We start from the raw sequence: 12,236 nt of genomic DNA, 5'->3' as shown, positions 1-12,236 counted from the left end.
AAAAGAAGCTCAGGATTGGGACCAGGGAGGACAAATCACCACAGCAGAACCTCGTGGAAGAGGCCATTTTGAGTGACTCCACAGTGCAGAATTCCAGCAGGGAGGAAAATCCCCAGAGATCCCACAGGAGGAGGGGCTGCAAACCCAGCCCAGGGTGCTCTGAGGAGGAAAGACCCACCCTGAGCCAGGAAGGTGGAAAGACCTTCAGCCAGATCTTGGAATTGGTGGCTCATCGGCAGCTTCATGATGGGGAAAAACCCTACAAGTGCTTGGAGTGTGGGTAGGGCTTCAGGCAGAGCAGCACCCTGATCAGCTACCAGATAATGCTCACTGGGGAATGGCCCTATGAGTGCGGGGAATGTGGGAAGGGCTTCAGCTGCAGATCCGCCCTCTCCATCCACCAACAGATTCACACGGGGGAGAGGCCCTACAAGTGTCTCGAGTGTCGGAAGAAGTTTCAGATCAGCTCACATCTCCTCCTACATGAGCGGATTCACACTGATGAGAGGCCCTTCTGCTGCCTTGACTATGGGAAGGGATTCAAGCACAACTTCACCCTCATCAGACACCGGCGCATCCACACTGGGGAGAGGCCCTAAGAGTGTCCCCAGTGTGGGAAGAGCTTCAGCAGTAGCTGTCACTTGACCAGACACCAACAGAGGCACTGGTAAGGGAAGCACTGAAAATGCCCAAACTGCAGGAACAGCTTCAGGCACTGCTCCAGCTTCATCCCCAGTTAGAGGGCCCACATTGGGAAGAGTCCTGGGGATCCATGTTCCATGCTGGGAAGGCACCTGTCCCTTTTCCTGCCCCTGCCGATGACATGATGTGGGATTGAGGAACATGAGGGTCTGGCCATGGACGTGTCCAGTCATTCACTCCCACCTCTGATCATTGCCAGGGGCAGGAAAGGGACTCTCTCCCTCACTCCCTAAGGAGAAGGGTGTCCTTTCCAGGAAGGGGAGATTGTGGCCAGGGAGACCCAGTGAGTTGCGTTGTAGTTTTCCCTGTCAAAGTTTTATTTTTCCCTTCTGTTATCAATATTGTTTCTGTTCCATTCGTTCCTTATCTCATTGCTGTTCCCAATAAATTGCTCTTATCCCAGCCTGGAATCTTTGCATTTTGTGATTTCCAGGGGAGGTGGGAGGGCAGCAAGGGCAGCGCGATTTTAGTGAGAGCAGGAAATTGGGGAATCCCATTCCTGAAGCCCGGCCCATGGAAACCGAGCATCCCACCTGGTCCCAGCCCTGGTGGCCATGGCAACAGCCTTCCGAGCGGGTCCCTGGCTGGGCCTTAGGGAACCTCTTCCCTCTGGTGCCCAGGGACAGGAGTGAAGGGAACGGCTGCAGCAGAGTCAGGGCAGGCTCAGGTTGGATGTCAGGAAAAGGTTTTTGCCCAGAGGCTGCTGGGGCCCTGCCCAGGCTCCCCACGGTAGGGTCCCAGCTCCAGGGCTCTCTGAGCTCCAGCAGCATCTGGACAGCGCTGCCAGGCCCAGGCTGGCATTGTTGGGGTGTCCTGTGCAGGGCCAGCAGTTGGACTGGAGGATCCTGATGGGTCTCTCCCAGCTCAGCCAGTTCTGTGCTTCTGGGATCCCATGAGCCTGGGGATGGGACTGCCAATGGTTACCATGGCAACGGGCTCTGGCTGCAGGCCTGAGCTGGTGTCCATGGCAACCACCCCTGGCATGGAGTCTCCATGGAGCTGCCGAGGGACTGCCCATAGCAACAGGGGGCTGGTGATGGTTGCCTTGGAAAGTTTCCAGAGCAATGGGTTCTGGTGTTTTTTGCCTGCTAAGGAACTGCGTTGCTGCGTTGCCACAGGCACTCAGAGGGGTTCCATGGGAGTCACCCTGATTTTTTAAGATTTTCTAAGATATTGACATTCTTATAGCGAACTTTCTCACACACTTGTTATAAATAACTCATTGTTTTGCATTCCTTTATGGAGGATGAGAGAGTTGATGGAATCTTGGTTTTTCCATGTCATTGGAGAAGTGGCACTGTCACCCTGCAATCCACTGTCACTCTTAGAAAACTATAAATGTTGGAGTCAGAAAATAAACTTCCTTTTTTTTTCACCTTGAGAACAGTGGTGCTCCTTTCTGTTCTTTCGTGTCCTACAGCAACACATGGGGACTTTTCAAGAGTCTCCAGGCTGTTCCAGAGCTGGAATGTCACAGGCAGAGACAGGGGCTCCATGGAGACGTTCCAGGGCTTTCTGGGGATGGTAGAGAGCCCTGTGGTCAGAGGCAGTCACAGCCATTCCATGGTGACATCCCAGGGGACCTTGGGCTGCAAAGGCATCGATCTGTCACAGGCACTCATGGGGGCTCCACAGTGACATCCCAGGAGTCCCCAGGCTGCCAAAGAGCCGGGATGTCCCAGACACTCACAGGGGTTCCTGTCATGGGCACAGTGGGAGCTTCAGGCAAAAGCTTTATTTCTTTATTTGAGAAAATCCTGCTGAGACATGAGGTGGAGAAATGACAGACAGCAGCCACCACAGAACCCCAAAAGTCCTGCAGGACCTCTAGACTCCTAAAATTCCATTTTAGAGAGGAGACTGGGAGTGGCTGGATCCAATTTGAAAAAGGTGCAAAAGATTGGACAGGTGGAATTGACCTTTAATGCAACTTGTCCCACAGGATTAATGATGGAATACCAGACAGATTTCTAGAAATACAGCTATTATTGATCTGATCATGATTAGACAGAAAAATCCTGATCAGAGTTATTTCCTCCACAGCATTGGAGCTCTAACCATTAGAATATTCTGCTCTAGGAAGTAATTTTGAAGTCAACAGGGCCTGTCTGGAGTTGTTGGAGCCCATGGCAGGCAGAGCCTCCTGCTCCAGCAGCAACTGCCTTTCCTGTGCCATGAGCAGGGCAGGTCCCGCTGCAGGAACAGCCCCAGGCCAGCCCCACACAGGGAAGGGCTCGGCACAAGGGCAGAGTGCCGCGCTGGGAGCTGTGCCAGGGAGAGCGTGAGGCACCAAAGGCACCTTAGCAGCAGCAGCTGCTTGCAGGCCATGGCCAGAAGCCTCCCTTGGCAGCCCGGCCTGGTGGCCACCACTGCAGAGCTGCTGCCTCAGGGCTCATTCCTGGCTGGGCTCTGAAAAGCCACTTCTGCTCCAGGAGCCTGACTGGGAAGCCATTGGCCCCAGCACCTTGGGGACAAGATATTAATGACAAAACTCTTCATGGCAGCAGAGCCAAGGCAGGGGCAGAGGAAAGGGCAGAGCCAGGCCCAGGGGACAGGGCTGCCATGGTGATGGCTTTGAGGTCACTGCCCCAGCAGCAGCCTGGCTGCCCTCAGCAGACATTCTGGCCAGAAGTGTTGTGAGGGCACCCAGCACATCAAAGAACTCACACTACAGGAATTCTGTCCTTGGGGATGAGAGGGTTTCACTGGGTCAGGTTGCAGAAAGCTCCTGCTCATGGACAATTCCTGTGATGGGGAATCAACTTCTCTGGAAAAACAGTTGTCATTTTGTGCCACTCTCCGAACTGTAAAATATTTCCTCTTTCTAACAAATGTAAATCCACCATCATTCAATTTAGAGATATTGACCTTTGTTCTGTCACTGCAAGTTTTGGGAGAAAATGCCTTTGATCACTTTATCCATTTTTACAGACTTTGGGGAGGAACCAAAAATTTTCCCAGATGGGATTTGGAGGCCTCATCACATAACCAGGAGGGACAGGCTGATGGCTCTGGGGTTGTTCCAGATTGCAAGGCAGTATGTATTCTATTACCATCTGTATGGCCGTTGTCTTTTGTCAAGTGGGCAGTTTTCCTTGTCTGTCTCTATGAGTGACCACATTCACACCTCCCTCTGGAGGGGACATCTGCTGATAACAGACTATTGAATGTCACTGCATGACTGATAAGAACTACAGCATCTCATTGTGAGATGCTCCACCCAGAGGGAGGAGCCAAGCATTGCTACCCAGATAAATCCAGATTAAGATTTTTTAAGATTTTTTTTAAATCTTCTGTCGTTCTGAGACACCAGCACGGCTTTCTCCACAGGATTTCCCAGAAGAACAGCAGCTGCCTCTTCTTCCACTGGATCTTCAGAATACATCCTTCTATACAGATCCCCCTTGCTCCAACAGAACTACACCTGACACTTCAGGAGGGCTACAGCCACATTTCCAATTGGACTGCTACCAACACCCTGACCCACAGGGTGTCAGGTTGGGTTGTGACTCTGTCAGTGTTGTTCTAGTGTACTGCATTGTTTATTTTATCCTTTTATTTTTTTTTCCTTCCCCTATTAAAGAACTGTTATTTCCTGCTCCCATATTTTTGCTTGAGAGCCTCTTAATTTAAAATTTATAGCAATTTGGAGGGGTGGGGAGGGTTTACATTCTCCGTTTCAGGGGAGGCTCCTGCCTTCCTTAGCAGACTCCAGTCTTTCCAAACCAAGACAGATTTTGGCACCCAACGTGCAGCTCGAGGGCACAGAAACAAAAAGGGAATAACAGTTCTTGAGTAATCTAATTTTTTGTGTGTGTGCCACTATAAAAACCTCATTAAGTGACACCATGTGGTCCAGCTTGCCCTGGTTTGGGTGCACATGATCACAACTGCATTTCTCCCATTTGTAGGCCCTTATCTAAACATGGGTCCTATAACCAAGGCTACTCTGTCTGTTATCCAGCTTGTTTTAAGGATAAATAAGGTGAGGAATTCATAGATTTTTAACTTCCTCTGGAAAGCAGGCACATGGATTCACAGCTATCACACACTAACTGTATGTTTTTAGGGTTACTTTAACAATGGCACCTGCTGTAAAGAAATGACACTGGGCAAAATCTTCTCCCAACCCTTTAACCATCTCTTTGGGTCCACCCCACCAGTTTTTGGAGAGTTAACATCCACTCTAAATATTAATGATATCATACAGTGGCTGGTATTGCTGATAGGCCTGTTCTATTTAGCATTTAGAGAGAAGGGGAGACTAACCTGGATAACCACCCTGACACCTACCCCAAAACCTAACACGCCACCAGAGCCTAGGGATGCTGCTGCCCCAGAGCCTGACCCAGCCAGACAGCCCACCTCAGATACGAACCACCCAGATTCGGTAGAGGGTCTGGTGAAGGAGATACATGAAATGGGCCAGATGATGAAGGAATATACTTCCCCAGCTGGTGAGAAGCCCTCCCCCTGCCTTGAAGAGGGAGAGTCTAATAGTGCAGCAGCGGAAACCACAGATGTTACAACTGTCCAGGTTCCAGCTGAATTGCAAAGGCAATCACAGCCAGCAGCAGTTGCCCCTGTAGAAACAAGGAGATCTAAGATGACCGCAGAGCACCCAGATAGGGGAAGGCCCTCACAACCCACGGAAGAGCCAGTGGTTGAGATCATCACTGAGTCCCTAACGTACGAAAGGCTCTGTAATCTGCACAAAGACATTGCACAACAGGGATGTGAGGCTTATACAACCTGGTTACTTCGGGTCTGGAATCTTATGGGAACAGGCGTCCAGCTGGATGGTGGTGAGGCAAGGAATCTGGGACCCTCGACCCAGGACTCAGGTATCAATCAGATTTTTGTGAGGGAGCCAGGGTCCCTTTCCCTCTGATACCAGCTTTTAATAAGTGTCAGAGAAAGGTTTGTCCACAGGGAAAGAATGCAGGACCAGCACCATAGAATGCACTGAAAGACTCTTGAGGAAGGGATCCAACAGCTGAGAGAAGTGGCACTATTGGAGGTAACTCTTTGGGAGGGATGGACAGCATGATAATGACTCTGATAAGGTCAGGTGCAAAGAGCAAATGCTGTGGAGCCTGGCAAATCTGGGGCCATCTAAATACACCGCCTTTATTGCAATGATTAATGCCGACACCAACCAAGAGATAGTGGGTTCTGTGGCCAAAAAGCTTAGAAATTATGAAAGTATGATCAATGGCCTGAAGGAGGCTCATGTCTCTGCCGTGGTCCAAGAACTCAGAGAAGAGATGAGGGAGATGAGGGAGGAGGTAAGGAGAAAGAGTTCCCACATGGCACCAGTGCGAGTCACAGGTCCCAGACTCAGAGCCCAACATTCCCCAGCTACAGAGAGAGAGTACACCCCACGGGCTGACCTGTGTTTTTTTCTGCATGACCATGGGGAAGACATGGGAAGGTGGGATGGAAAACCCACTTCTGTCCTGGCAGCACGGGTGTGTCAACTCAAGGAGGGAAGCACTAATCAAGGGAACTCCAGGAAAATGAAGGCAGCCTCAACCTGCCATGACTGAGCTGCTGAGTATGATCTGTCAGATCCCCTTGAAGGTACCTCTACCATGTATACCCAGGGTTAGAGAGGTCCTGCCTCTAGCCAGTGAGAGGCATGGGAAAACCGGATCTTCTGGATAGTGTGGATATGATGGCCTGGCACATCAGAACCACAAAAGTAAAATGCTTTATTTGATACTGGCATGCAGTGTACCCTAATACCATTGGGACATGTGGGGGCAGAAGCAGTTTCATTGCCGGGGTGATGGGGGGATCACAGCAATTGACCCTGTTGGAAGCCGAGGTGAGCTTGACTGGGAAAGAGTGGAAAAAACATCCTATTGTGATTTGCCCAGAGGCCCCATTCCTTCTGGGCATAGATTTCCTCCTGAACGGCTACTTACAAGGATCCAAGGGTCTCAGATGGGCTTTTGGCGTTGTTGCTGTAGAGGCAGAGGACATTAAGCAGTTGAACACTTTGCCTGGATTATCAGAATGCCCATCTGCAGTAGGTCTTCTGAAGGTGGAAGAGCAACAAGTGCTGATTGCCACCTCAACAGTGCACCGCTGGCAGTATTGGATGAATCAAGATGCCGTGATTCCAGGCCACAAAATGATCCATGAGCTGGAGAGCCAAGGGGTGGTCATCAAGACCAACTCACCCTTCATCAGTCCAATCTGGCCTGTTCACAAGTCTGACAAAGAATGGGGATTGACTGTGGACTATCGTGGCTTGAATGAAGTGACTCCACCACTGAGTGCCAGACATTAGAGTTCCAGTATGAGCTGGAGGACAAGGCAGTGAAGTGGTACGCCACTATAGACATTGCTAATGCATTTTTCTCCTTTCCTTTGGCAGCAGAATGCAGGTCTCAGTTTGCCTTCACCTGGAGGAACTGACTGCCCCAGGGGTGGAAGCACAGCCCTACCATCTGCCATGGACTGATCCAGACCGCACTAGGAAAGGGTGAGGCTCCAGAACACCTACAGTATATTGATGGCATCATTGTGTGGGGGAACACAGCTGTGGAAGAGTTTGAGAAAGGAAAGAAAATAATCCCAGACGGCCTGGGAGCTGGTTTCACCATCAAACAGAGCAAAGTAAAGGGACCAGATCACGAGATTCAGTTCCTCGGAGTAAAGTGGCAAGATGGACGGCATCAGATTCCTACAGATGTCATCAACAAGGTCACAGCAATGTCTCCACCCACCAATAAGAAAGAGACACAAGCTTTAGTGCCATAGGCTTTTGGAGAATGGACATTCCCGAGTACAGTCAGATTGTCAGCCCTTTTTACCTGGTCAACCATAAGAAGAACGATTTCCAGTCGGGCCATGAGCAGCAACAAGCCTTTGCCCAGATTAAGCAGGAGATCGCTCATGCAGTAGTCCTTGGCCCAGTCAGGATGGGACCAGATGTGAAGAACATGCTCTACTCGGCAGTCGGGAACCATGGCTTGACCTGGAGCCCTTGGCAGAAAGTGCCTGGAGAGACTCAAGGCTGACCACTGGGATTTTGGAGTTGAAGATACAGAGGCTCTGAAGCCAACCACACCCCAATAGAGAAAGAATTCTTGGCTGCCTGTGAAGGAGTCCAAGCTGTCTCAGAGGTGATTGGTACAGAATCACAACTCCTTCTGGCACCTCAACTGCCGGTGCTGGGGTGGATGTTCAAAGGCAAGGTTCCTTCCACTCACCATGCCACCAGTGCTACATGGAGCAAGTAGATTGCTCTTATCACTCAGTGTGCCTGTACAGGTAAACTGATTTGCCTTGGGATTTTGCAGGTAATTACAAATTGGCCTGAAGGTGAACATTTTTGTGTCACAGATGGAGAACAAGAACCAGTGACATGGGCTGAAGAAGCTCCTCCATATAACCAACTTCCAAAAGAGGAAACACGCTATGCTCTTTTCACTGACGGTTCTTGTTGCATTGTAGGGATGAACTGGAAGTGGAAAGCAGCCATATGAAGCCCCACATGACAGGTCGCAGAGGCCATAGAAGAAGGTGGATCAAGTCAATTTGCAGAACTCAAAACCGTTCAGCAGGCCCTGGATGTTGCAGGAAGTGAGAAATAGCCAAATATCTACCTTTATACTGATTCATGGATGGTAGCCAATGGTCTGTGGGGATGGCTGGAGAGGTGGAAAGAGGCTTACTGGCAGCATACAGGAAAACCAGTTTGGGCTGCTGAAGAGTGAAAAGACATTGCTACCAGGGTAGGGAGGCTACCTGTGTAGGTCTGCCATGTACATGCCCATGTCCCCAAAAGTAGAGCCAATGAGGAGCACCAAAACAATGAGCAGGTTGACCAGGCTGCAAAGATAGAGGTGTCCAAGGTAGACTTATATTGGGAACACAGGGGAGAGTTATTCCTAGCTCAATGGGCCCATGATGCCTCAGGCCATCAGGGTAGAGATGCTGCCTACAAGTAGGCACAAGACCAAGGGGTGGATCTAACCATGGACAGTATTTCTCAGGTTATCCATGACTGTGAGACGTGTGCTGCCATCAAGCAGGCCAAACGAGTGAAGCCCCTGTGGTACAGTGGGCGGTGGTCCAAGTATAAGTATGGGGAGGCCTGGCAGATTGACTACATCACACTGCCTCAGACTTGGCTATGTGCCGACCATGGTGGAAGCCACCACTGGATGGCTGGAGACCTACTCTGTGTCTCACAGCACTGCTCAGAACATCATCCTGGGCCTGGAAAAGCAAGTCCTGTGGAGACATGGCACACCCAAGAGAATTGAGTCAGACAACAGGAGCCATTTCAAGAAAAGCCTTATCAACACCTGGGCCAGAGAACATGGTATTGAATGGATATATCATACCCTCTATCATGCACCAGCTGCCAGGAAAGTGGAACAGTGCAATGGACTACTTAAGACTTCCCTGAAGGCAGTAGGCGAGGGAACTTTTAGAAATTGGGAAATGAACTTAGCAAAAGCCACCTGGATGGTCAGCACCCAAGGGTCCATCAATTGAGCTGGTCCTGCCCAGTCTGAACCCCTGCACACAGTGGATGGAGATAAAGTCCCTGTTGTACACATGAAAGGTATTTTAGGAAAGCCTGTTTGGATTAATCCCACCGCAGGCAAAGACAAACCCATCCCTGGGATTTTTATTGCTCCAGGACCTGGTTACACTTGGTGGGTAATGCAGAAAGGTGGAGAACCCCTTTGTGTACCACAGGGAAACCCAGTCATAAGTGAGAACTATGTGTAAAGTTTCATTGTGATGCAGATGGAAATAGAATAACGGGTGGATAATGTCCTGGATTTCAAGGCAATGTGTGTGTTCTATTCCCATCTGTTAGAGGGGTAGAAGTAATCTTCTGTTAATATCTTCTATCTTCTTTATCTCTTCCACAACCAATTCTCCCTCTGGGGAGACATCTGCTGTTAATGGGCCATTGAGTGTCACTGCATGACTGATCAAAATTACATCATCCCATTGTGAGATGCTCTGCCTAGAGGGAGGAACCAAGCATTCCTAACTGGATATAATCTGAGATTTTGGGGCACCAGAGACAGCCTTTCCCAATGGATTCCCAGACAAAGACCAGGCCCATCTACACCACCATTGGATCTTCAGAGGAAGACTACCCCCTTTTACAGGATCACTGCTTCAATGGAACCACATCCAAGCATATGCAGATGCTGTACATGTGCCACCTGGCACTCCAGGAGGACTGCAGCCACCATTTAATAAGACTGCTATCACCACCCTGACCCACAGGGTTTCAGGTCGTATTCTGACTCTTGTCAGTGTTTTGTATTACTGCATTGTTTTGTTTTGATTTGCTTTTTTTCTGGTAAAGAACTGGTATTCCTTCTCCTATATCTTTGCCTGAAAGCCCTCTTAATTTCAAAATGATAACAATTCGGCAGGAGGGGTTTACATTTTCCATTTCAGGGGCAGCTCCTGCCTTCCTTAGCAGACACCTGTCTTTTCAAGGCAAGACAAGGGGACAGGTTCAAAGTCTCAGTTATAATGCAAATAAAGTTGGAAGGAACAAATAAAATAGGAATTGGGGAAGACCAATTAGTTCCAGATGCAGGGTGAAATTTCTTAGGATGGGATTTACAGGTGCAGTTTGACATTGGAGTGCTCCCAGAGAAAGGGAAAATGGTAGTTAAGCTTCTCCAATTAAGAGAAGAAAATGAGGAGAAAATTCATGAGATGGTGTGGGCAAAACTGAAAAACTGAGGTAAACAGAACATGAAACCTGTGGTAATAAAATAGTTAATGAGAACCATCCAGTTCAGGTACGAAAATATCCACTCTCCCTGGTAGGGAGATGAGGATTATGGCCACTGATCCAGGACCTACTTGAGGACAGGAAATTAGAACCATGTATGTCCCCCCCATAATACACCCATATTACCAGTAGTCAGATGGGACTTACAGGCTTGTCCAAGATTTGAGAGAAGTGAACAAAAGAACAGTGAATTGATACCCAGTAATGCCTAACGCCTATACACTACTGAGTAATATCCCTCCTTCGCACCAGTGGTTCAGTGTGATAGACCTAAAAGATGCTTTTTAGGCATGCCTACTGGCAGAGAAAAGTGGGATATATTTGCTTTTGAATGGGAAAACCTCAATTCTGGGAGGAAGCAACAGCTTCAGTGGACTGGGTTACCCCAAAGGGTTTCTGAATCCCCAAACCTATTTGGTCAAGCCCTAGGAGAAGTACTACAACTCTTCTCCATCAAACCTGACATAAAGCTTATCCAACATGTAAATTGTATTCTTATCCCAGGACAGGAAGTAAAGGAAGTTCGGGAATCCACCATAGCATTGTTAAATTTTCTGAGGGACCAAGGACTTTGGGTATCAAGAGGGAAACTCCAATTTGTAGAGTAGGAAGTAAAATTCCTAGGACATGTGATTTGCCAAGGGAGCTGGCAGCTGAACCCTGAGAGAATTACAGGGATAGTCTCACTCCCATGACCAAAAACTAAGAGGGAAGTCAGAAGGTTTTAGGCCTGTTGGGATATTGTAGGCTATGGATTGAAGGATACACACAGGCCGTCACATTCTTGTATGAAAAACTAGTTGAAGAAGAGATTAGGTGGGGAAAAGACGATGAACAAAAGTTTGAAGCTTTAAAGCAAAAATTAGTCAGTGCACAAGCATTGAGTCTTCTTGCCTCAGACAAACCCTTTTATCTGTTTGTGGATCTAGAAAAAAGGATAGCACATGGAGTATTAGCCCAAGACTGGGGGGGATCCAGGAAGCCAGTGGCCTATTTATCAAAATTACTAGACCCTGTCAGTCAGGGGTGGCCAACCTGCATTCAGGTGGGGGCAGTGACTGCCATACTTGTGGAGGAAAGCAAAAAATTGGGGGAAAATTGAAAATATGTACCCCACACTCAGACAGAAGTATCCTAAGCCAAAAGGCTGAGAAATGGCTCACTGATTCCCGAGTGCTAAAGTATGAAGCCATCTTAATGCATAATGGTTTAGAGCAACAAACTCAACCCTGCCCAGTTTATGTATGGAGAACCAGATGAGGCACTAATACATAATTGCTCAGAGGTTATTAACTATCAAACTAAAGGAAGAGAGGACCTAACAGATTGACCACTCCAAGGTGGAAGACGATTGTACATCAATAGATCTTCACAGGTAGTAAAGGGGCACAGGGTATTGGGGTACGCTATAGTGCATGAAGGGTTGGCAGCCATAGAAAAGAGAAAGTTACCTTCCAACTGGTCAGCCCAAGGTGTGAGATGTATGCCCTAAAGTGAGCTCTGGAAATATTAGCACAGAAAAGGAGAACAATAGATACAGACTGAAAATATGCTTTTGGAGTAGTGCATACCTTTGGAAAAATTTGTGAAAAGAGGGGGCTATTCAATTCAAAGGAAAAGGGACTGATTAATGAAAAATCTGTCTTAGAAGAGTTAGAAACCTTACAATTGCAAGAGAAAGTAGTGGTGGTATATGTTTAACGACAAAAGAAAGGGACACAAGGGAACAATTTAGCTGATA

This window comes from Melospiza melodia, chromosome 7, assembly GCF_035770615.1.
Source record: "Melospiza melodia melodia isolate bMelMel2 chromosome 7, bMelMel2.pri, whole genome shotgun sequence".
In the NCBI taxonomy this organism is placed as follows: Eukaryota; Metazoa; Chordata; class Aves; order Passeriformes; family Passerellidae; genus Melospiza; species Melospiza melodia.
The sequence above is the reverse complement of the archived record's forward strand: the minus strand, read 5'-3'. Positions refer to the sequence as shown.